Source organism: Camelus ferus, chromosome 10 (genome assembly GCF_009834535.1).
Source record: "Camelus ferus isolate YT-003-E chromosome 10, BCGSAC_Cfer_1.0, whole genome shotgun sequence".
Lineage (NCBI taxonomy): Eukaryota > Metazoa > Chordata > Mammalia > Artiodactyla > Camelidae > Camelus > Camelus ferus.
Window position 1 is genome coordinate 42865384 of NC_045705.1, and position 26871 is coordinate 42892254.

At 40.6% G+C, this 26871-nt stretch overlaps 1 long non-coding RNA gene across 8 annotated transcripts in view; it reads left to right on the forward strand.

The window, feature by feature from the left end:
- The window catches only part of LOC106730635, a 125442-nt gene that overhangs the window by 41619 nt on the left and 56952 nt on the right, over positions 1–26871 (forward strand). For all 8 annotated transcript variants that reach the window (XR_004323250.1, XR_004323246.1, XR_004323244.1 and 5 more), the window contains exons 2-3: positions 1721–1795; positions 3025–3256. This is a non-coding gene — a long non-coding RNA (uncharacterized LOC106730635). The remainder of the gene's footprint in view (positions 1–1720; positions 1796–3024; positions 3257–26871) is intronic.

Genomic DNA, 26871 nt, shown 5'->3' on the forward strand with positions numbered 1-26871 from the left:
ATCATGTCAGTCCTCTGCTTTAAATTATTAGTATTATAAATACTTGTGATTTATAAGTATTATAAAGATTATATTACATAAAATAATCAGTAGTGTAAATACTTTCTAGTAGTTTTAAGAAAAGATCTAAAACCTCTGAAAGGCATATTGAGTCCTCCATAATCTGGCTCTAGTTCCCTCTGTTCCTTCCTCTACTTACCATGCTGTTGCCTCACTAGTCCCCGTTCAGTTACTCTAACGCTTAGACACAGTCAGCACTAGAGCTTCTTCCCAGAATACTCTACCCGCTCCTTCCATTTCTTACTTGAATAACTCCTAGTCATCCTTAGATACCCAGTTTAAATGCTATTTTCTTAAAGTTCTTTTTTTTTTCAATCCCCAAAGTAAAATTAGACCTCACTGTTATTCTGTCTCATAGCATATGATACCTTTCTACCATATTTCTTATGTTAGTACATAACTGCTTCGGTATTTAGGTAACTACTTGAGTACCATCTCTTCTACTAAAGTTCTGTGGGATTCGAAACCACATCTTTTTGCATCCCTTAGGGAAGTACCTAACTCACAGTAAGTCAGTGCATACTTTTGAATAGTTTTGAATAAATGGATGCATGGATGGATAGATGAATGGGTGGATAGATGAATGGGTGGATGGATGGATGGTTAGGGTGACAGAGTACCTAAAAGTGCAGATGAGCAGAGAGTTTTTTATCTTGGGACATAGCCAAGAAAAACAGGGTGGTAGATTTAGCTGGCCATACCTTTTCCCAAGATGACTGGTTCCAGAACTTCTTTTCTGGTTGTGTCTGTAGCTGGTGAGTGGCAAAGAGGGTAGGGGGATTGCACTCTGGCCAATAGGTGTAATCTGTAAAGCAACTTGTACCAAGCCTCACATAGTAGGTGTTTAATATATCGTTGTTATGGAAGGAAGCCAGTGCGTGTGTGCAAAAGACTGAGCATTCTGCAGATGCATTTTGCCCTATACGTAATGGCTAGTTATCAGAATCAATTCTAATTTAATAAATTATATAAACACGTGTGACATTCTCGCATTTTGTTTAATTACAGAAGTCCCTAGAGTAGGCAGGAAATCTTTAAACCTGAAAAGGCTTTATCTAATCAGAAGCAACCTAGATTCCATGTTAGTTTAATGCTCTACAGAATAAAATGGCAACGATAGAAGTATTTTCAACTAGGGCCATAACATAAACTCTTAAAAAAAAATTGCTTCAAGCTTTCAAAAAAATGAGGGCATGAAATATTTTTAGTTGTCTTTATTCTTTATTTCAGCCCCAGTTTTTAATTCCATGTACTAACTTGGTAACTTTATAGTTTCTTAGAAACACATAAGGAACAGCAACTTCAAAGCTGTAAAGCCTTCCTGAAAAGATCTATACAAAGATGAACACTACATACAGTAAAAGGGTTTGGTATATTTGTCAGTTTCATGTGTGATGGGAAAAAACTCTGTGAACCTGAAATACACAAAATATGTTAAAGACCACTTATTTTGGTGTGGGCCTTTAATTTTTGAATCTTTTGTCAACTTTTTCTCCAGTATACATGAATAATTGGTCACATGCTGAAGCCTCTCTCTAGTTGCTTAAACCAAATGCCAATGGGTCTTTTCTTCAGTATTTAGCAGATACAGAATGGTATTTGGCTCTATAAAGCAATTTTTTGGTGGGAAATGACCAACAAGTTTAATTTCTCTCAACAGGGAATCATTCTGCCTCACTTTCTGGGAAGGAAAACAATAAGAAAAAAAGCAGTTGTGAACTGGACTCTCTTAATGGTAACTGGAGGACACAAAATTTTAACTTCAATTTTATTGTGCTTTGTAATAATAATCCTTTGTATTTATGAAACTTGGTACAGTTCATGTTGTACTTCCATGTCTACTAAATATGTTTTGTGTTTGCTTATACAGGATTCTTTCTTGTTAAAAAAGAGTGTCTCTGTGTTTCTTGTACTGAACACATTAGCTTAAATCTTTTCACCACCTACTTTTCTAATGAGAACCACAGAACTTCTCTGATGAGAAACACATTTATTGGCTCTGTGCCATGAATAAATGTGCTCAGCCCTATTCAGAATTGACACACACACACACAGACACTCACATACACACACGCTTAAGAAAAAAAAATTGTGCGTGATCCAAAATCCAGTACAAGGAGAAGACAAGTAACACAAGGGAAATGGGATAAGACGTGAAAGAACTGATAAAATAAAGATGCCAAAGAAGTTCTGAGCAGGATAGAAATGATCATTTGGGATTCTTGAATAGCTATTATCCACTAGATACTTTGCACTTTTATGTACTAGATTTGAATCTTTACCACTATTCTGTAAGACAACTGTTATTTCCATTTTGCCAATGAGTGAAAAAGACCCTCAAAGCGCTTCAGTTCACAGTCTTAAGATCAAAATAAATAAATGGAAGATCTAGAATCTAAAAATGGTCTACGGCCTAGGTATTTAGTTATTACGGAAAAACTTCACGGAGAAGTGTCCTTTGAACTAAGCTGAGCCTTGATGAATAAGTAAGACTTTGAACAGGCAAAGAAAAGAGCAGAGGAAACCCACTACCCAAGCACAGGTGTAAATCAGACCACAGGCAGCAGGAATGGATATCTGTAGAGGGAGTGAACTCACGCACAAAGGTGGGCTCTCAGCACAGGGCTGAGAGTCGATGGAGGAACATGAATGCTAATATACAACCGAGAGGTGATGCCTGGAATAAGGTAAAAAGGAAGACTGGGCACTAAGTGCTAAGGAAGTTAAGGAAGTGGGGGCATGAACCAGCTTTCAGGAGGAGAAGGGGAGATGGGGGTGTATAATACATCATGTCCCTATGTAAACTGAGTTTGAAAAATTCCTGTGTGTCTGTTTCTGTCTTATACTGAAAAATATTCTGGTACCTGACTTCTGCTTGTAAGAGACTGAAAGTGGTCACCAGTGTCTTTACTACCCTCATCTCCAGGACATGTGATTTCTTTTTCCGTTTCCCCTGGCACTTAGATAAAACCAATGACAACGTTCTGACCAGTGGAGTTTGAATGGAAGTGATGAGCAGCGCTACCAGGCCTGGCTCAGCAAAGCCTCCGAAGTCTAATCCTAGCGTTTTCGCTTCAACCACTGGATGAATGAGGAGAACTGCAAAGACCTACAGGAGAGACAAGACAAAAGATCTTGGGTGCCTGAGAGACTGCGTAGAGCAGAGACCATCCACTGACCTACACGTCAATGTCAAGTAAGAAACAAACTTTTTTTTTAAAGTAGTTCATTGGAATTTGGGGATTATTTGTTAATGCAGTGATCTCACCCTGATATCCCTTGCTGAATAATTCGTTGCAACAGTTACTATCTCTGACTTGGACCCTGATTGTCCATTGCTATTCCCCAAAGACTGAACAGTGTTGGAGAAATGATGCGGCCCTGCTGAATAATGCTTCAACAAGGCTCCCAGTGTTCCCATGGAATCCTTCTGTGGCTCCTGGTCATGAATTCTTTTCATTCCTTTCATGGCCTGTTTTAAAGATTCATCCTTCTCCTTAGGATCTTCCTGCTCCTACTCTCAGCAGACGAATGAGCCATCTCATGTTTAGTTAAGCACTTATTCAAGAATCATGTCCATTTTTTTATTGTTCTTTTCTTACTAATTTAAGTAATTCTTTATGTATTAGAGATATAAGACTGTTATGATATAAGATATAAAATGGCTAAAATTGAAGACTGACTATACCAAAAGTTGGCTAAGGTATGGAAAGACTGCAATTCTCATATACTCTTGGTGGGAATGTAGAATGGTACAACCACTGTGTAAAACTGCTTAGCAGTTTTTTTTTTTTAAAGTTCAGCATTCATCTATCATATAAGTCAACCATTCTCACTCTAGGTAGTTACCCAAGGGTCAAAGAGGAAATCCCTGGTACCATTATGGCCAGAAGAGTCTTCCATTGAGGATATTCTGTGGTTTGTGGTAGGGAACAAAATGTAAACTCTTTTCTCTATTTTCCCCTTGAAATCTTTAGTAAAGTCTATGTCAGTCACTAGTTTTGCGTGTAAGTTGTTTTTTATGAAAAGACTTCTGATAGTTGGGTTAGATTAGCAACATCTATTGATTTCTCACCTTGGTCCAAATACCACATTATGCACATTACATGGTGTCTTCTTCAAATCTTACAATCACCTTGAATAGTAATTATTATTCCCCTTTTAGAGATTAAAAAAAAATGTACCCTACCCTAAAACCAAAATGAAACAAATACCAACAACAAAAACTTGCTAAGAACAACATGCTGGAAGATCCCCAAACTTGCCATCCACTCTCCAATTAAAGGTAAAGCTGCTTATTTTTATCTTTACTTGGAACTTTGATCTTATTTTTATCTTAAAGTTTGACCTGTCAGTCTCAAGAGAAGTATTAATGAGTACTAAGTACAGGCTAGGCTTGAGGCAAAAAAAAAAAAAAAAAAAGTGGAGGGAATGTAGAAATGAGACATGGTGTCTATATTTAATGCTTTAAAGAAGATGGAGAAGAGAAAAGATATTCCCTGTGGCATCTATAATGAAGGTCAAGACAGAGTCCAAAGAAACACAGGGGAAGGGTGTTGTGGTGTGAGAGAACGGAATCTTTCCAGAGGAAGTGACATGAGCTGAGTCTTCAAAGTTGTGCAGATGTGGAAGAAAGGGGGGGGAAAGGGGCACAGAGCCGCTTCTGGCGGGGGTGCAAAGACACTGAAATGAGGAACTGCAGACTCATCAGGGGATAGACGCGGTTTAGGATGCCGGGAGCCTGCAGCAGAGATGGACGCCCGGGGCACAAGGAGGAACTGGGGAAGGGCAACAGAGGTGCGAGCGCCTGAAGTTAAACTATTCCCCTGCCTGGCAACCAGCTGGACCCCAAATTGGACTCGGTCTCCTGCACTCTCCCCACAGGGATTTTCCAAACATTTTCTCTCGTCTTAGATGTCATGGAATATGAAATTCAGTACTCTGATTTTCATTTCTTTTTAATATGCTTATGCTCATTTTAAACCAGAGAACAGATGACTTCCATGGGGCAGGACTTCTTATGTGGACAAGGATTGGTAACATCACCTGATCTGGTCCACAATTTTGCAGATTGTTTTAATGTGATTTTGGTCACCTCCACGGGTGAGCAGGCCCTAGAGGACCACTCACACTGAAAATACTTCACCACTGAACCAACAAGTTAAATGACAGTTTGTTCACTGATAAGACAGGACTGCTGCTCCACGGGCCAGAACACCAGACCCGGGCATGCTGAATATGGGGACTATCACTTAGTGAAGAACTAGTCCACATGGCAGTGGGCACTTCCTTGTATTATTGAGGTTAGTTGTTAGCACAGCTCTGTAACGTAGTTCTAATTTTATAGATAAGGAATTCAAATAAGAAACACTAAATGATCTATCTGGATGTCATAGCTAATCAGTTTTGGAGCTAAGATTCAAATCAAAGATGCTTTGATTTCTAACCCATGCAATGGGCAGAGTGCTGGCTGGGAAAAAAATGATGATAATTTAATTCAAATAATTACAATTTATTGGATGCTTACTTTGTGTCGAATACTTTCACATGCATTGTCTTACGTATAACAGCTCTATTGAATGAGAAATTATTTCCATTTTAGCCATGAGGAAGCTGATGTTCAGAAATTTTAAATAACTTGTCTAACCTTCAAACCTGGTTAATTGGTGGGGCAGACATTCAAACCAGGTCTCTCTGCCCATAAAGTGCTTTTTACTGCTAGTCAAATAATGGTAAGAATACTTAATGAATGAGAGTCAGAATGTAGAGAATTTGCTAGTTGACGGAATATTCCATCTGGGGTGTGGTAGAGGATAGAAAACCACTGACGTTCTCCTGGTAGGGACCGACTGTGTGTCTTCTAACTCTATGCAATCTGAGTATTTTATACTGTTATTTTTTTGTCTTTACTAATAATCCTTATTGGTCACAGAAAACTTTTGTCACTAGCTTTATTCATGATAGAGAGTATACATTATAATTTTCAGTTTATGTTGTCTCACCTTTTTCTGAGGATGAATTTTAGGAATTTGAAAAAGAAATGAAGTACCTCAAATCTGAGAAAAAAGCATTATTACTTTTTGATAACATACTTAAAGCGATTGGTAGTGTATCTGATTAACTTTTGGATCAGTGAAATTAGAGTTTAGTCTGCAAAATGGGTATATGTATTGTGAACGAAAAATACTGCAACCGTATTAGTAAACGAAGAATGCTGAAACCAAGTCATCAGTGGCTGCCACCACCCCTCAGCGAGGACAGGCCTGCAGCCCGGCCTCTGCAGCCACTCACAATGGTGCACTCTGAGCAGACTCAGAATAAGAAAGGACAGGATACTGGCCCTAGATAGCTAAGTCCTTGTCAAAGGAATGAATTCAGTGAGCCCAAATGTTTGCTTCCTCCCATACATAGAAAAGCACTAAATTCTTTAACTTGAGATGCCTGGCTTTCTTTAGATAACAAGCAATCTTTTATTGTTCCAACTACCTGTCTTTGTTGTAAAGCTCTTATATATCCTAGCTCCTCCCCTACCTCTTTGGAGCAGTCCCTCAGAGCGATCTGAGAGGCTGTCATCCTGGCTCGAGTCCTCCCGCCAAATAAAACATAACTCTTAACTTTAAGGCTGCGCATTTATTTCAGTTGACAGTATGATAGTTACACAAATTTAAACCCTTTAAACACTTGGGACTAGATCAACAAACTTAACAGACATTCCTTTCTAGTATCTAGACTAACAATCTTATCAGGGCAGTGTTTTATTTTGTTTTGTTTTGTTTCTATAAAGATTATCTTTGAAAAAACAAGATTTGAATGGACTTTCTTTGAAGTTAGTGTCCTTGTGGCACCTTTGAAATAAACCTAGACCTTTGCTCAAAATCAATGCATCTGAGAACTTTCCTCTAATATTCCTTTGTCTCTTGAACCTGGACTCCTTGAGGAAAGGTTTGTTCTTTTCCACTCTAGCCTCGCTGGCTAGTAGGAGGTTGGGTATGAGTGAGCATGATTTCTAAATGTCAGTTAAATAAATGAATATTTGAATGAATTTACCAACAGTGGACTTTGTTTTATTTTTACATTGCTTACTTTTTGGGAAAGATATCCCAAGTGAGCTTTCTCATCCATTAACTTTTATTCCTTTGCAAAAACTGTCCTTTGGGACCCCCTCGCCAGACCTCTCAGGTGGGTTCTATCCTGTGGCTTGGCGCTATCTAGGCTCTGGTATTTCCTCATGAGTCTGGGCCACTACCCCCTGCCCCATCAATTCACGTCACATCTGAGGATAGTTTCCAAACCTCCTTCTACTATGCATAATTTTTCCCCCTTAAACTTGAAAGGGATGGTGAAAATTTAGGTGACGTAGAATATTTAAAACAAAAGAGAAGTAGTTGAAGATTAAGGAAAGGTCACTACAGTTAAAGAAGAGTCTGACTCATTAAAAAACAACAACAAACCAACCACACACATTAACTGATAAAAAACAAATCAGAAGAAAAATCATGAGAACATTTTGGGTGTCTTGCTGAGGCAATACCAAAGCTACAAGTGATGAAAATGGGAAGTTAAGCAGAAAAGGCTATTTATGTGGTGAGGAGATTTGCATGACTTTCAGAGACGTCTATGCCTGACTTCACCCTTGCTGCTGGCTAAGTGACTTTTCTGTGTATATGACCCTCATTTTAAAAATAAGGATATTGGACCAAATGGCATAAAAGATCCTTTCCAATTCTAACATTTTATAGTGGGCTAGAATTTTCTAGCGAATTAACTTGCTTCTTACATTTTAAGTCTCATATTCGAATTTAGTCTCATATACTTGGATTGCTCTTTATATTTTCCTCATCATTTAACCCACATGTATTGAGCAGCTGCCTGAACAGTGTTTTAGGCAGTGGGCATACAAGATGGGTAAGATGAAATCACTGCCACCTATCACTTCACAGGCTAGGTGACCGCAACTTTAAAACAGCAACAAGGCAGCAGAAGCAATGGCTACGAGAGGGCGGCAGGGATGGAGACGAAGCGAAAAGGATGAGAGCAAGAGAAAACATTTAATAATTTCCTGAGATACAAAGAAAGCCACCGCTTTAGAAAAATCAGTAAAAATTGGCTATGATTTTTACTTTTATTTCTTTGTTTTAGGAGGTTGGTTAGTGCTGACTGTATGACTACTATGGCTGCTTAGAAGGTTAATGAGGGGTTCACTGGATGTTCCACATCGCCTACAAAGGGGATGGTTGATTTTTAGGTTTATTGGTGTTGTCACTACCTAGCCTGGCCTCTGGATTTGTGTTAAGTGCACAGTAGCTGCTTAGAGATCTTGGAGGTTTGCTCAGGGATTCCTCACAGAGCTTGATGCTGAACGTGGAAATTCAAACTGCAGATGACAACCCTGAGAATAGAAGAGCCTTGAATTGGTTGTGGCCCTGTAAGTGGGCATAAGCGTGTGAAGCAGGTGGGCACATGACAGTAGGCAGTGGTGGTTAGCAGTTAATCAGAAAGAGCATACTGCACCCCTAGATCTTCAAATTCTTCTTTCTCTTCTCTCTGTCCACCACCACGCTTTGAACTATATGCCTGAAAACAGCACTGGCAGCCTGAGTCTCAGTTTGAGACCTCTGGTGGCCAAGAGACGCCTCCCCCGCACTGTGACTTTTGACCTCCGGTGCCTGGTCCAGTGCCTGGCACACTGTAGAACCCCACTCAGAGAGACGTTTTTGTTGCCACTGTTGTTGTTGCTTATTTGTTTTCATCCCCCCTTGTTGGAAAAATATATTTAAGTTGGTTAAATGTTAAATATTATTAGGATGATTATTTAAAACAGTGCTGGGGATTTAAAGCCAAATATATGTAATTAGTTTCTTGATGTCGGCATGCTCAGTTTGTGTACCTATGTGCATTTTTCTGTATGAATTTTTTAATGTATTTCTGTATTCTACATGTACTATTTTAATTCAGAAATGTGAAAACTATGGTTACCATGGGAGAAAGGTGGGGAGGGTTAGATGGGGAGTTTGGGGCTGATGGATACACATTACTGTATGTGAAGTGGATAAGCAGCAAAGACCTACTGTGTAGCACAGGGAATGATATTTAATTTCCTGTAATGAGCCATAATGGAAAAGACACTGAGTATCTATGTGTGTGAGTGTGTCTCTGTGTGTGTGTGTGTGTGTGTGTGTGTGTGTGTGTGTGTGTTTGTGTATACGTATAACTGAATCACTGCTGTATACTTGAAACTAACATTGTAAATCAACTACACTTCAATAAAAAATAGAAAGCAGATGCACAGATACAGAGAACACACTAGCGTGGGGCAGAAGGGGGCAAAAAAGGGTCAGGGAGTGAGAGATAGAAACTATTGGGTGTAAGACAGGCTCAAGGATGTGTTGTACAACCTGGGGAATATAGCTGATACTTTGTAATAGCTGTAAATGGAAAGTACCCTTTAAATATTTGATACAATTTTTAAAATTTAAATAAAGGAAAATTTTTAATAAATAAATTAAAAAAAAAATAATTGGTCATTTTCTCCTTGTGTCCATGTTACTATTTCAATGGCTCATAGTAGGTTTCTATCAGAGTTTGTTGAGTTGTGGGTCAACCTAAAGTACCCAGAACCAAGCCATCTATCTAATGAGGAGCCATAGAAAAATCCCATTTTTGGGTCACGTCTCAGTTTCTGACTTTATCTATCAGATTTAGCTCTTTAGATGTACTTAGAGCTCTCAGAAAAGAGGCATATTCTAAATTTAGTCTCTCTGGTTGAACATTAAAGCATTGGAGTAGAAAAGTGATAATAGCAAAAAGGGTTAATTAAATTCTGTGTACATTAGACAACACAGCTGCTTGCCATTCAGTGACCAGCATCAGAGGTTCTTGAGAAATATGTTCCATGGAAATTCCCACTTACACTTGCTCAAGTGGGTTGATGAGACTTAGGTAAGCAAGTTGCAACACTGGGGAAAAAAAGGAGGCAAGTACCAACGAAGAAATAAAACTCAAGTGCTTGCTGGCTTGCCAGATAGCCATGGGAAAATCAGGGCAGGATCAGAGCTTTCTGGCAAGTAGCCCCTGTATTCATTTCCTTGTCTTTCTTTGACTAGAGTATAGCACAAATTTTGGCATGGACCTATTGCCTTCGCAGACCATTGTATTTAGTTCAGATGTACCTCTGATCAGTTCAGGTTATCCTCATGCTAGTCCTGTGTTGAATTGCTACTGAGCACCCATTGAAGGAGAGCCGACTCTTAAAAGATGGGGATCCAGCAAGCTGTGAGGAAAGGGTGCAAGAGTCAGTCTGGAAACATCTGTAGGAGTAACCAGATGTTTTAGAGGAGAATCGCAGGCCGAGTGAGTGACAGAAAAAGGTAAAAGAATGGATGACTCACCTCTGAGCAAATGAGAACATGAACGCTCATGGGTTTTCCCTTTTAAAAACACTGTGGCTGAATTGAGTGTCTAAAATCATCTCCCTCATGCCCTGCATTTTTTGAAATCTTTCTTTTTTTTTTTGGACTAAATTTCTTGATTCATGGGTCCTACTCAAGGATGACCATCTTTGTATAGCAAATTTCTGGCACCTGGTTTGGAAGAATCAGAGCAAGGCCATCCCTCTATGTAGGCTGGATGCTGCAGTGGTGTGATTTCAAGGGCACCAGAAAAGCCTTCACTGACATTTCTTCCTCCCCGTAAGTTTATAATCTCACCATGAAGGATTCCTTCTTTCATCAAAATTAATCTATATCTCAAACTTGGTTTTAAAATGCAAATCCTGATACAAGGATTAAAAACTAAAGTTCTGTCTGAATATGTTAGGTAGCAAATAAAGGGCCTTGAAAAAAGCTAGAGTGACATGTGTCATTGTTTCTTGAGAATGCAGCTCATTGGGGTCTTCCCGGATCCCAGATTTTGAAATTCTATCAACGAGCAGAAAAAGAAAGTCACTTGAGGTAGACAGGAAGAAGTAAAAAGGGAGGTAAGGGTACAGAAAGTGAAGGAAGTGAGTAGAGAAGACCAAATTTTGGATTTTTGAACTGATTATTTGACCTTTTTGAGCCTCAGTTTCTTCATCTGTAAAATGGAACCAATAATATTTTTCAGAGATTATTGGTCAATGATCAGAAGAGACTCTTTCCTTTGCCAGGCTAATTAACTGACTCATTAATTCACTCTTTTTATGAAACAGTGTAAAATTTGTAATTTCAAGAGATGTATATCATCAAAAGAGTCTTTTCAGATATTTCCTGTTTCTTTCTTGGCCCTCCTCTGGCTAGAAGTCTTTATTTTTTTTCAAAGGCATATTGAAAGGATACTCTTCCTGACTTAGGTTAGAGACTGGGGACTGAAAGATGTCTGCCAAGTTCACAGTTCATGGAAAAAACTTGATCAGTAATTTGAAAAGACAAGATAATTTCATGCATTTATTTTCTTTCCTTGTTATTTAAGTAATTTGGGGGGGAAGGGTTTGTAAAATTAATTAATTTATTTTTATTGAAGTATAGTTGATTTACAATGTTGTGATAGTTTCAGGTGTACAGAATAGTGAGTCAGTTATACATATACATATATATATTCTTTTTCAGATTCTTTTCTATTATAGGTTATTACAAAGTATTGAATATAGTTTCCTGTGCTGTACAGTATACCCTTGTGTGTTTATCTATTTTATACATAGTGGTGTGTATATATTAATCCCAAACTCCTAATTTATCTCTCTCCCCTACCCCTTTTCCCTTTGGTAACCATAGTTTGTTTTCTATGTCTGTGAGTCTATTTCTGGTTTGTAAATAAGTTCATTTGTATCTTTTTTTTCAGATTCCATATATAAGTGATATCATATGATATTTGTGTTTCTCTGTCTGACTTACTTCACTTAATATGATAATCTCTGGGTCTATCCATGTTGCTTCAGATGGCATTATTTCATTTTTAGGGCTGTGTAGTACTTCACTGTGGTGTATATACATATGTATATATACAACACCATATCTTTATCCATTCATCTGTTGATGGACATATAGGTTGCTTCTGTATCTTGGATATTGTAAATAGTGTTGTTATGAACATTGGGGTGCATGTATCTTTTTGAGTTAGAGTTTCCTATGGATATATGCCCAGGAGCGTGATTGCTGGATCATATGGTAACTCTATTTTTAGTTTTTAAAGGACTCTTCATACTGTTTTCCATAGTGGCTGTACCAATTTACATTACCACCAATGGTGTAGGAAGATCCCCTTTCCTCCACACCCTCTCCTGCATTTATTATTTCTGGAGCTTTTGATGATGGCCATTCTGACTGGTGTGAGGTGATACTTCATTGTAGCTTTGATTTGCATTTCTCTAATAAATAGTGATGTGGAGCATCTTTTCACGTGCCTGTTGGCCATATGGATGTCTTCTTTGGAGAAATGTCTTATTTAGGTCTTCCGCCCATTTTTTGATTTTTTTTTTTATATTGAGTTACATGAGCTGTCTGTATAGTTTGGAAATTAAGCCCTTGTTGGTTGCATCAATTGCAAATATTTTCTTCCAGTCTGTAGATTTTTAAAAAATTTTGTTTACAGTTTTCTTTGCCATGCAAAATCTTGTAAGTTTGATTAGGTTCAATTTGTTTATTTTTGCTTTTACTTTTTTTGCCTTGAGAGACAAGAAAATATTACTGCAATTTATGTCTGAGAATGTTTTGCCTATATTCTATTTTATGGTTTTACATCATGTCATACATGTAAGTTTTTAAGCCATTTTGAGTTTATTTTTGTACATGGCATGAGGGAGTGTCCGAACTTCATTGATTTTTATGTGGCTGTCCAGCTTTCCCAACACCACTTACTGAAGAGACTGTCTTTTATCCATTGTATATTCTTGCCTCCTTTGTCAAAGATGAATTGACCATAGGTGTGTGGGTTCATTTCTGGGCTCTCTATTCTGTTCCATTGAACTCTATGTCTGTTTTGTGCCAATAGCACAGTATTTTAATTACTGTCACTTTGTAGTATTATCTAAACTCTGACTCCTCATCTGCTTTAATATTGACAATAGCCATGTTATTTACTTTTCCCAGTGAAATCTGAATGCAAGTGACATTTGGTTGCTTCTGAACAGAAATTTTAAGAGCGGTGTTCAATTTGCCCCTTCTTTTTCCGTGCCAAAGTAATTGTTTAAGATTAAACCCTTATCAGTGTGGATCCCTGAGCATGTGCAGTGCTGACCTGCACTGGAAATATGCATTAAAAAGATAAATAAGTCAGATGTGAAGCTGTTGAGATTCAGAGGCTGGTTGTTACTGCAGCATAATGTAGCCTCTTGTAATAAAATACAATCACATTATAGATCCTTAGATTTTATCTTCCCGGATTGAAAAAGTTCGTTTCTAATGATAGTCTTCAAGTCAGTGCAAATACATGCCATATGTTGGTTATAAAATCTTCTTATACTCACGGCTGCTGAAATCCTGGCTTGAATCCCTTGACTTTCCATCACCACCAGCAGAACCAGCATTACCAATCATGTACTTAACAGTAAATTACAGACTCTTTAAGGGACAAAATAACTTATCTTTCCCTTTCCAACAATCTTATTTCAGAAATGAGAAAACTCAGATTTTCCAAAGATAAGAAATTTATCAGGGAGCATCCAAGTGGGTTTCTTTTTAATTTTAACTTGTAATACTTTTCTAGATCTTTGTACTTGGTAACTCACTCCATTCATTTATTCAGTGGTTGGTTGTTTTTTGTTTGTTTGTTTGTTTTGGTTTTTTGCATAAAATGATTTATCTGGGATTTGCTTTAAAATAATCCGGCAGGGAATTCAGTTTTTTAAGTTAAATTTAAAAAGTGATTATTTGCTGGTTAGTGGAAGAACCAAGATTCGTCTTAATGTTTTTACTAAAGATCAGTGCTATTTCTAAGTGTTTTCGTTTTCTGGGGCTGCCATAACAAAATACTGGGTGACAAACAGAAATTCATTCTGTCATAGTTCTGGAGGCTGGAAGTCCTCCTGCTGTTGGAAGGACTGGTTTCTTTTGAAGTCTTTCTCCTTGGTGTGCAGATGGGGATTTTTGTGTGTCCTCACACGGTCTTTCCTCTGTGTACTGCACCACTAGGGTCTCTTAATGCGTCTAAATTTTCTTATAAGGACACCAGTCAGATTGGATTGTGACCCACCCTCCCTCATAGCCCCTTTTTACCTTAATCAACTCTTTAAAGGTCCTACCTCCAAATACAGTCCCATTTTGAGGTCCTGGGGGTGGCAGCTTCAACATATCAGTTGTGGGGTAGGGACATAACACTGAGATATGACAAATTGAAAGCATTTTACACTAAAACATAGAGTTAGAATCCCATTGTGGCCTTCAGCAGCAGTGATGTTCATGGAGTATGAAGTAGTAGAGTTTGCAATAAAATATCTACAAGACTTTAATATTATTTGTCCATTTTACAAAAGATACTTAGACTATACCCAGCTTGGTGTAGCTGACGGCTGAGATCCTTGTGCTGAGCCATCCCCGTGGTAAAAGATTGACCACACCTCTTAACAGGGATTCTCCTGGCTGCCAGATTGAAGCAATTGCATGGAATAGTCTCATTCCCACTAAGGATAATCATAATGCCTGCTTTGCTCTCTCTCTTCTTCCCTCCCCTCCCTTTTCTTTTCTTCTGTAGAGCGCCTGTGAGTACACTGCCAGTTTGTTTCCTATGCTAGAAACTGAGGTTTGGTAAACCCTAACCCTGCAGGGGGCTCACATCTAGGAGAGGAGACAGACAGATAATTGCACAATTATAGTAGACTGTAATATGTGTCATGCTCTAGACTCTGTAAAAGCATGAAGGAGAATTTTCTAAATGACAATTTGGAGTGAGTGAAGAATCTTAAACCTTACATTTCTATACGTCTTTTTTTTTTCTTTCAAAGGGTATTCTGCCATTACATCCCAGGAGATAGAGCGTGTTAAGGCAAAACTGCAACACATGGAGCTAATGTTCTTATAAACTGGGAAATATGCTGCAAAAGAAGGCTGCCCCTTTCCCATCACCCCTTGGGGAGACTTTGCACTAATTCCAAAGATGCTGCCTTTCATTAAAGCATTTTGGAATTTATATTTGGTCAGACTGTAAATTCTTCTAGAGCAGAACAAAGATTAATTTAACATGCGGTGCTGCATGATTAAGGTTTATAGAACAAGTAAATTTATCCAGAGGCAGTGGCACAGTTTAAATATCATGATTGGTGGATAATACTCTTTCCTGGGTGTTTTGAGTGTCTAGAAGGTTAAGACATCCAGATTCAACAAAATCGTGATCAGACTATGTTCGGCGTTCATAGTGAGGCATGGCTGTACAGCAGCAGAACTGGATTTCTTGCAAACCAGCTCTGAAGAAAACCAGAACAAAAGAAGAACAGAAAGCAGGGTCTGATGAATAGTCATGTCATTCTCCAATGTGAAGAGTGCTGGGTGTAATGGAGGAGGAGATTGCTATAGAAAACCATAAGTACTTCCAGAAAAGCAGCTTGTATTAGAGGTGTAATTTCTCCTGAGAACAAAAGCACCATCCCAGGGTTACTCAGACCTATATGAATTTGAATAAGCAAAAATGTCCTACAGCTGCATTTTGGGATTGGAGCTGGAGTGTACCACATTACTCTGCACAGTGTAAGAAAGAATTTGGAGTTCCTAGGAGCAAGCCAGGAGGCCCACCTGGAAGGAGAAGAGAGTGGGAAAGGGAGACAGACAGGCCACTAAGACGAAAGAGCAAGTGACACCGCTGTGTCCTGGTGGCCAAAGGACAAAGGTGGACTGTTTCAAATGGGGTATGGGTTCACACAGATTTGGTCCTTTGCTCCTTTCACTGTTGTTACAACTATGAGAACCATACCTACGTGCTTTTGTTGGTGGATTTTTTTAAGATCAAGGAAAAGATCTGAAATTCTATACCTGAGATGCAGTAGTGTAAATCAGAGGCGTTATGCAAGGAAGATGGACCAATCCTTAAATATAAGTGATTTGTGGGAGCAGGAGCTCAGAGCTAGAAGAAACAATGGAACCCGAAGTCCTCCAGGGACTTGCAGACCTCTCAGAAATGGCTTTGATTGTGGCAGGGTGTTCTGAGTGGTCTTAGTTCAAGGAGTGCGGTCACCCCAGCTTACATATGGGTATCATGTAAAAGCCAGCACTAAAAAAAGGCAGGTGCTTTTTTTGAAGGAGAATACTTGATTTGAACAAACAGAACTATATACCTGCCCTTAAATTCTTCTATTTTGCACCGTTTGTTTCCAAGGATCTGTGGTATAATTTGATCCTAGTCAAGGATGTGATGTCAGATGCAGAAAAAAATGAGGTAACTTAGACATAAAATCTGAGCACCTCAGTTTTGACTATAGAAGTGATCTTAAAGGGCTTTCCCACCAGAAATTCCCTTCTCTTCTTTCTTCTTTTGCTTTAAGAAGTTTCCCATCCAGTGACTGCCACCACTGTAGAGCTGATCATAATATTTGCTGATTGCTGGGACCTCATTGTATTCTCTAGAAATTTCCATTTTAGCACCTGTAAAATTTTGGAGTTTATATCTTTATGTACACTTTTCTGCTCCTTTAGGTTATGAGCTACTTGAAGGCAGAGAACATGTCTTATTAATTTCTGTTTACTCTGAAGTTATTATTTGTATCAAACATTCAGTAAATATCTATTGAATAAATGAATGCATTAGTGGTTAAATGTATGTATGCATAAATAAATGAATATCTATGTTCCTAAAATTTATAATTTAAATATAGGAAATTTTAAATAACAAAGTTTAAGTGAAGGCTCAAATCAAACTAAAATTTTTAAAATGCCAAAAGGATTTCTGCTGGACTTTCTTCTTGAGCTGATTTCAGTTTGCTTGTTTTAAACATAATTCATTTCCATGTTTTTTCCCTAGAATTTCTGTAAGCCACCACTGTCACCACTTACCCCCACCCCCAAAGACCCCACAAAACAAACAAACAAAAAAACCTTCTTCTCTGAGAAACAAAAGAAGAAATAAGTGAAATTGGTTTGCATGCCTTAATGAATTCTTGGGACGAAAGAATAACCTGGAAGCACTTTGTATTCCGCTCAACTGAACCATTTTTCAGTCTACATAACCCACTGTCTAATTAGCGGCTTGCAGTATGGTTAGGAATGGAACAAAATCCAAAGAGCCAGTTGCATCCCCAATCAGGGTTACTGGCAACTTGTTCAGCAGCTGGTGAGAATAAAGAGGAAGCTGTTAAACCAGAAGATGTAGTCAGTCCGTTGATCATGTGAGGGGACGATACAAGCTTTCTTATTGCTCTTCTCCTAGAAGCTCCTTGTCACTCAGATGGAGACAGGGGACGACTTTAAAGAGATCAGAGTTGGTAACTAGAGTCCACGTGTAAATCTGAACCCTGGGGAGGGAATCATTGGGAGAAAACTGGAAGCATCAATTTGCCCTGTTTCCTGGCTTCTTCTGAGACCTGTTATGAGAACTGGCCAGCGGGAGCCAACCAGCCTTGCTTTGCGGTTGACCAGAATACGTCTATTACTGGAGAAAAAGCAGTATGTGTGGGAGGGAGCACGGCACTCTTTTGTGGGCCTTGGATTGTTACTGCACAACAGAGGATCCAGACAAAAGGAAACTAGCTGGCTTCAGTAGCTTTTTTTTTTTTTTTAAAGGAGAATGCTTGATTTGAACAGCTGTGTAGCCTCCCTAAATCCTTCTGTTTATTTTGTACAATTTGTTTCCAAGGATCTGTGGTAAAATTTGATCCTGGTGAGGGAGATGATGTCATGTGAACTGAAAAAAAGGCTTATATTAAGAAATTACTTTAAAACTGAAAAGAAATGTGGGCTGGAATAAAGGATGTGGCTTAGTGGCAAGGAGGAGGGAGGTTATCCTTGGTGAGGAGCATGTGACATGTCAAATCCTCAGAACCACAGGGTCTGTTTGAGGGGGCCGGGGGTTGGCAAGGCCGTTTGTGTAGATGGCAAGGCCAGGAAACCACTATGGAGAGGAGGGAGCCGGAGCTGGCTGGAGCCTCTAAAATCCAAGGTCAGATCCACAGACATTCGTTTCATTGTTTGTTTTGAATAACTGAGGGTGACTGTACACATCTAGGAATGGTGTGACTAACATGATGCTTCTGACAAGTTCTCCACGCTGGCTTTATCTCGGAATCATTTTTAAGTGACCGATGCCCTGATAGCATACAAAGCTCTCCAGGTGATTTTAATACTCCACGTGACAGGCGAAGCACCCACTTCAATCTTGTAAAATCCCTGACAGTATTTCTCTACTTCTTTAGCTTTTATGACTATCTGTAGTGAGATCATGTGCAGCTACATCTGTCCCCTAAAACAGTGATTTTCTAATTTAAGGTGCATAGGAGTTTCCAGGGTATCTTGTAAACGAATTTTAGAAAGATTTGTCTGGGGAAGGGTATAGCTCAGTGGTAAAGTGTGTGCTTAGTGTGCAAGAGGTGTGGGTTCAATCCCCAGTACCTCCATGAAAATAAATAAATAAATAAACCTAATTACCCCCCCCCAAAAGACAGATTTTGACTTAATAAATCTGGGGTGGGACTCGAACATCAACAAATTCTAGCAAATTTCTAACAAGAGGCAGATGCTGTGTCTTCTGGGTCGTTGGACACACTGTGAGGAGCAAGGCCTTAAATCATACCTACTCATAGCCTTGTTCTCACTTCCACGTTGGTGTCGCTGTTCAGCATCCAGGCTTTGGGTTCAGAGCCTGTTGGCTTCTACCTTCTACTAGCTGATTGAGTCTAGAGAATTTTATTAACGTAACTAACCCAGTTTTTTCACCTATGACAAAAAAAAAAACCAAAAACAAAAAACCAATAAATCAAGCCATCAGCTAGTGTTTGCTGATTTCTGTGGTATAAATACTCCCACTGTAGCCAATTTCAAGCTACCCATGTGCCATCGCTGAACAGGGAGTGAGGAAGAGACGTGCACATCTGTAGTGTTTCCACCATAGAGATGCAATCGATGAAAATAACAAGGGAAAGGAGTAAATAGGAGTATAAGAAATAGGAGGTGATGAGTCTGATTATCTATTACTGTTTGAAAATATAATTTATTTGTTGTAAAACTTTTATATATATTTAAACAATATCTATGTTTAGCGTCCAGGTTGCAAAATGTTTGAATATTTAATGATAGGCACTGGCTAGTTCATCCAGTCTGGCTCCAACACACCACTGACTTGTGAAACAGATGTGGTGATTGCCCTCATGAAGCTTAGAGTCTAGGAATGGAGACAGAGAAGTGAATGAGCACGGGTGCTATAAGAATTCCTCAGCCAAACCTGGCATGATCAGTAGGGTAGGCAGAAATTGAATGCCTGTGACCTTTCCTCTCTGGTGTCACCGCCTGTGAGTATGTTATATTACATGGCAAAAGGACTCTGCAGATATAATTTGGTTTATAAAGTAGTTGATCTTGAGATAGAGAGGTTAGCCTCTATTATCCAAGTGCGCCTAATGTCGTCACACGGACACTTAAAACAGAAGAGAGAGGCAGAAGCAGAAACCAGAGAGGTTCAAAGCACCAGAAGGATCTGATGCACTGTTGTTGGTTTGAAGAGGAAGGGAACCGTGTAACAAGGGAACGACAACCACAGTGCTATAACCATGAGGAACTGAATCCTGCCAATAAAACCAGCAAGTCTGGAAGAGGAACCTCAGCCGCAGATGAGAACCCCAGCCCTGCCTAATACTTTGATTTTAGCCCAGTGAGACCTCAAGAAGAGAACCCAGCCGCACCACGCCAGACATCTGACTGAGAGAAGCAGTGAGGTCACGTGTTTGTGTTCTCTGAGCTGATACATGTGTGGTACTTGGTTACACATCAACAGATACGAATACAGTTGGTAAAGAAAAGATCAGAGTGAGAGTTACTAAAGAAGAGCAGGGGAAGAATGTTATGGGGCTTTCAGGGGTTCAGAGGATGTTGTTTACAATGTCCAAGAAGACAAGAAATGAGAAATACAGATGGAGATGAAGTGGGTCCGATCACAAAGAGCCTTTTAAATAAACCAGGAGGATATTTTGAACATTTTCCAAGAGCGAAGGGAACCAATAAATTATTTAATATGATCCGTTTGCATTTCTGGAGAACAAATGAAAGGGGGGTGGGGTGGGGTGGGGTGGACGGGCAGCAGGCAGATGAGTTAGCGCTCCTGCTTTGCCTGGAGATCAGGCAAGCACGGTGAGGAGGGAGGAAAGTGGACTGCGGACGCCCAGCCCTGGATACTGGCTGTCGTCTGCTTGTTCTTTCCCACTTCTCCTCAGTCAGTCGGACAGTCACGACTTAGCACCAACTCTGCGTGGACGCCACGCCAGGCAGCAGGGACTACCGCTGCAAACTCCCAGACCTCAGCAGGGATCTTACTGCTGCTCTTCCTGTTTTCAGAAGTCATGTGGAGTAAGATAAACACGGTTTATGGATTCCCACAACCAGTTCTGCCACTTACTAAGTGCACAAGCTCGGGCAAGTCACTGAACTTTCTGAGTTTCCCTTTCCTGATTTGTAAATCACTGTTACAGCTACTTCAGAAGGTTGCTGTGATGCTCATGTATAAAGCACGTAAAACCTTTCAAAGTCATAAATGCCCTGTTCAGATGATTTATTTTCTTCTCTTCATCCCTTTACCGTCCACGTGTTCTTGTTCTTATATTTTTTTCCTCTTTTCATTTTCCTTAGTAAATTAGTTCAAGAAGTAATTCCTGAGAGACTGTTACATACTGCTCAGCCATTGAAATGTCTCCCATACTCATTTTATACAGACAAGCATTCCTATCACTTGTAGAGCTTACTCTCTGAGTACTTATGGATATAAAACAAAGCTCATAATGTATTTTTAAGTGGAAAATAAAAGTGATCACAAAATACGTTGGATCGGGCAGGCATGTGTTTGTGAGTATATGTGTATGCAGTGTGAGAGGGAGCAAGAGAGAAAAAAATCTGAATCTATACCTAGACCCAAAGGTTGGAGGATATACCTCAGAACATTAGTAGACTTACCTATAGATGATTTCGTCTGGACTTTCTTTTCGTATTTTCCTGTATTTTCCAAATTTTCAGGCAGTAACTACATTCTATAAATAGAAACATAGCCCAATCTTAATAAAAATGTAAAGTGGCAAGTGTTGTTAATAAGTTATACACAGGATGTATGGGAGTGGATATTTCTGAATTAAATGATGCCTGAATAGAATCTCTATGCTTAGCTTTGAGGGATAAAAAGGTTTTTTTAGGAAAGAGCTCAGGGAATGGGATTCCAGAAGGAGGACTCAGGGTGGGCAGAGGCTCAGCATGGAGTGGTCAAGGAACAGTTTTATGTGTGCAGTTCTGAAGTGTCCCTTGGGGTGAAGCAGGAGATGGGAACTGAATCTATGAATCTTAGATTTTTATGCTTTAAGTGCTAAGGCATTTAAGCAGAGGATGCATTACAGTCAGACCTTCATTGTCTACAGATTGCAGTGGTGGTGTCGTGAAATGCATGCAACCAAGAGGTTAGAGGCAGACAGGAAGCGTGGAGACGTGTCAGGAATCTAGCATCCAGGTGAAAAAATGATAAAGGTCTGGACCAGGACAATGTAGGGAGAATGGAGAGGAATATTTTAGAAATAATGCAAAGATATTTAAGTCTTATTTCCCATCTGCCTATGTCATACTATATTGCTAAATTAGCAACACTGCAACTCATATAAGCGAGTATGCTTGGGTGCCTACATAAGATGCCCCCATGGTTTCCCAACCGGAAGAAAAGTGTCAAAGGGGATGGTGAAGGCAAGACTCAAAGACCTTGGTGGATTTCAGAATTTGGCTTAGGTCTAACTTCTGCCAGCCCAGAGGAGGCATTTAGGGTTAGAAATGGCTGCCCTCTGGCCCAGAACGAGGCTGTGGAGAGTTGGGAAACAGCAATGAGCCTGGAGAGACCCCAGAGGGCCACCCTACTTGCCTTAACAGCAGACAAGACCAGATGAGACACTGAGATCACATGCGTAGTCAAAGAACAGGCTGTGCAGGGATGTGATTTGGGAAGAGAGAGAGGGAAGTTTTTTGGGTTTTGGTTTTTTTTTTTTTGAGTCATGTTTCGTTTTTGTAACAGCAGGATTTCCAACTGGCATAAAGACAGTCAGGAATTAAAAGAGATAGGAAAGAGGCTGTGTCATGAGAACAGGGTGTTGAGACAAGTTTGTTGACAGTGAGAAACAGCTTGGCTGTCCAGGCTAAGGAGGGACGTCGGGCAGAGGGAGGAGTAAGTTCTCAGACTCTCTTTGGCCCATGTTTTATGTCATCCAAGTTCTGCTTCTTGTTTGTACCAAGTGAGCAAATGCTTTCCTGGTGTGATTTTGAGGCTTTCTCTTAAACTCCTCTTTCTGACCATATGCATGGGAAGTGTCTAACATCCCCCAAGTAAGGGACAAATCTTCTTCTTCCATCTACAGAGTGAGTATCAGTATTGAAATCCAAACCAAGCGGTAAGTGACTGATCTCAGCCTTCCTGCTGGCAGGCTGGATGTGGGCGGGGACAGGAGAAGCCCCCACACAAGAAGGAGTCAGGAACACATGGATGCTTTTCCATAGAACACAAAGCGCCCAGGGTTGGAAGTCTGAAGCACTAAGACATCTGTCTCCAGAAGTCATGCCCAGAGGGAGGGGGTCATGGTGTTTTGTTTGTTTTTCTCTGAAGGGCTCTCTGAGCTCTGCTGCTTGTGCCAGTCAAACCTTTGGTCAGGTCTGAGGGGTCTGGGCCACCTCAGGTAAATCCCTAAGAGTCTTTTCCATTTGCACACTTAGATTGCAAGGGCCAGGAGGATGGAAAATAACAATTATTTGCAGCTTTTGCAGAAAATTAGAGGAATCTACAAAAGTGAGCTTTCTGCAGCAGGATAACAGGATTTAAACTGAACCAGTACAGAAAGCCACAGGTAAAAATCATGAGAATGCATTTTTTGTTTCCCAGTGAGGCCTGTTCTGACTTTCAGAGGGACATGCCATGCACAAGACTGAAATTAAAGTATATTTGGGATTTGGGAGGGGTGTGTCTTTGTTTCTTTAAACTCAAGTGAAAATTCTTTCTTAGTCAAAAAGCCCCAAAGCACAGGAAATAGAATGAGGTGGCCGTAGGTGGTGGGGCTGGGGTGGCAGAGAGATGTTTTTGGCTCCAAAGTCTTCGGATTAGACACCAAGAAATAACCTGTCATGTGACCTCCAGGAACCTGGAGACTTGAGGAATCACTTTTCTGAGAAGACTGGCCCATCCCAACACCTCACCTATAGCTCCCTCTGGCCAGCTAGTCCTCAAGTTCACGGTTAGCAAGGCGAGAGCGGCTACCTTGATTCCCTCGCCCCACCCTCCACAGCGGCTCAGAGAAGCCAGCAGTTTCCTTCACTCCTCTGAGGGTGGCTCTCCCCTGTGGTAAATACTCCCCCAGGGGATTTTTTTTTCTTTCAGTTTATTACTATTTTCCTAACCCTTTACAGTTAACAGATTTTCTTTTTAAAATAGAATTCTTGCCAATGAAATAGAATGAAGGTCACTTTATAATTTTAATGCCAGTTAGGTCCACAGGGATACTCAATAAGATTTCTCTTGCCTTTTCTTTCTTTCCTTTTTTAAAGAAGGCATTTGCGTTACACTGCTTTCAGCAAGGACCTTTTCTGGGAGTGGCTGAAATTGCCGGCGGGAGGAGGCTGTGAGTAGAGTCAAAGTCAGACAGAGTAGGATTCCCACACTGATGAGCAGATAAAACTGTGTGTATGTGTGTGTGTGTGCGCATGTGCGCCTAACCCTCACTTAGGAAAGGTTATCTTATTTCCTGTTGCTCAAAGCAGAGCCGATGAGTCACTGAACAGTTTTAGAGCTGAAGTTTGCTCTTCTCTTTGAAATTTCTCTGGGACAAAGGCTTTGGGCCCAGTTGCCACAAGACGCTAAGGGTCTCAGTTTGTGAACTGCCAAGAGCTGGGCAGACTGGAAATCCTCAGTGTGCCTCCCCTTGCTCCCCGCCCCCGCTCACTGCCTCTTTCCTACCATGTGCTGTAGCGAAGGTTAGACTATCATCCTCACTTTTTCAGAAGGACAACCAGCTGGCAAGCTGTAGCCCTTCACTTAACTGGGTTAGAAGAAAATTCCGAGGTCTTTCTCTATGTCAAAAGGATACCTGTATTTCAGGACACAGACAACATCCTTCATTCGTCACGAAGCCTCCTCTGATTCTTCCAAAGCGAAAAATAAATTTAAAAAAATATATAAAAGATTTCCCTCTCCTAAACTCCAAAGAGCATTTAAGTGTTTGTAGCAGTGTTTTGTTAATCTGTGATGGGGAGTTAGTGTATGCCAGGTGCTAGGTTAAGCATGTCAGCATGTATTAACATTGTAGGTTACTGCAACTTTTATCTCCATTTTGTATCTGGGCAGAGATTAGGTGACCTGCCCGAGGCCATTGGTAAATGATACAGCCATATATTTGCTGAATTGATAAAGATAGGACTCCATCTTTTACTGAGGTTTTTACTGTGTTTTATCTGCCTTTTTGCTTGCGACAATAATGGACATTTGTGAAAGGACAGGCATTTTACCCATGCATCAGCAGTGCTAATGTCAAGGATACTTTTCTGATGTTGTTACTGCTATTGCCCTCATTTTATCAGAGGGTTTGACTGCCCGCATTCCACAGGAGGCATGTGGCAGGGCCAGCAGTGGGCCCGGTGATTTGATCATAGATTTCGAGCCACCTTAGGCCACTGAGCTCCCTTGCCCAGCCTTGTTCAAGGTCAGGTTGGTGTTTTCAGTGCCTTTGTAGGTCCAGACCTTTCCCTTCACCACAGCCACCTGAAGGTCTAGGCTATGGCGACAGAGCAGGGGCATGGCCCACACTGTCCAGGTTAGTCTAAGCCCTGCCTTAAGGACAGAGCGCTCAGATCTTCCTCACATACAGGCAGCCATCAGTATCTGAGTTTTGCATCTATAGATATGGAAACCTGACTACATTCATTCGCACTGTGCTGTTTTATAGAAGGGACTTGAACATCCACGAATTGTGGTATCAGTGGGGGTCCTGGAACCAGGGTCCCCCAGGGATACTGAGGGATGAACTCATTACTTCCAACAGGATTGCTGGGTTTCACTTTATATTGGACTATATAGGGGGTCATAGAATGTCAGGAGCCAGGTCCTTATGACCATCGGCTTTGTATGACCAGATCAATATATCCAGTGGCTTTCACCAGCCCAAGTCTTGATACTGGTTCACAGAACGCTTTCTGCTTTTCTCTGAGAATGCAGTGAAGGTCCAGTTCCATTTGGTCAATACATACTAAAACTAAATTGGGGTAAAGAGTCCCTGAACTGAATCCCTGAAGTAGTTAAGGACATGTTATAGTTCATTCATTCTTTTGGTGAGTAAATAATGGGCACTTACTGTGTAGCAAATCCTGTGTGCATGTGGAGCTTTAGGGTACGACACTGAGCAAGAACTTTTCCATATGTTTGAGGATTTTGTCAGCCTAAATAAAGAGGTAAATTGGAGCAAGCTCAGATGACCAGAAATTAAGCTTATTTGGAAATAGCAGAGGAATTGCAATTCGGGAAACACATGCTGTAGGAAGTCACAGAAGAATCCAAGAGGATTTGGGGCAGGCTGTGTTTATGGACCAGAGTGCAGAGCAAGGGAAGTCCAACCAGAGTCCTGGCAGTAAGTTCACTGGCTTGAGAATGGAAATGGATTCACAGCAGATGTTTACAGGGCAGGAGACAACTCTTAGTCTTCAGGTCAATCAGGCATATTTGAAAATCAGTCACAGTTCTTTTCTTCTGAGGCTGCATGCATGAGATTCTCCATTTCTTATTTTCTGTTCCATTTAAGACTGAAGTCCTTTCACAATTTCATAGTCTTGTAAGGGAGTTATGCAGAAAGGCAGTATCATGCAGTCTGCTGGTCACTCACACTGACAAAAGCAGAGGCTGTGCAGTCAGAAAAGGATCACTTCCCCTGTAGAGAGCTGGATAAGGATGAAGGTGGTGATTGAGGGGAGGAGAGTGACTGGAGGAGGTGCAGAGGAGACTTCTCCTGGTGAGAGGAATAGTGTGCACACAGGATAGAGAGAAACCACACACAGCAGGGTTGGCGAGGCAGTGGGAGGTTGGCACTCCTGGAGTGTGTGTGTACAGTAGGGCTGGGACGCAGCCGGCATCCCAGAGGTTAGAGCAAGGGCTGGTCTCTGGGGGTCCCACTGCTTCACCTGACAGTGTGCTGTAGTGCACTGAGGGAACTAAGCCAGGCCTTTGGACAAAAAAAAATTCCAACTGTAAAAATAATTTAAATAATTTAAAATAATGTACGTTAAAAATAATTTATGCTCTGAGTGCCTACCTAGTATCTTGCTTCAGAAATAAATGGATGGAGGTAAGTGTTCTGGTGACTGCACTGCCTCAAAAGGTGTGGCTTAAAATGACACCTCTTTTATTGTGTTTACAGACGGTGTAGGCCAGGAGCTCCTACAGGAGCGATGAGGAAGCCTGTCAGCCACCTAGGCCATAAGGCTGTTTCCCATCGGGTGCAGAACCTGTCTGGAGCTGGGCCACCCAGACTGCAGTGTGTGTGGAGCAAGCCAGGGGGCAGTGCAGGTCTTCTTGGAGGCAGACTCCTTGCTCTCATCCCTGGGCTCAGCCCCTTCAGCTGGGCCTCGCACGGCCTCCCCGTTGCAGGACTCCTGCTTAGCACCAAGTAGCTCGGCTGGGCCTTCACTCTCCCTCTAAACAGGACTTTATGAAAAAACT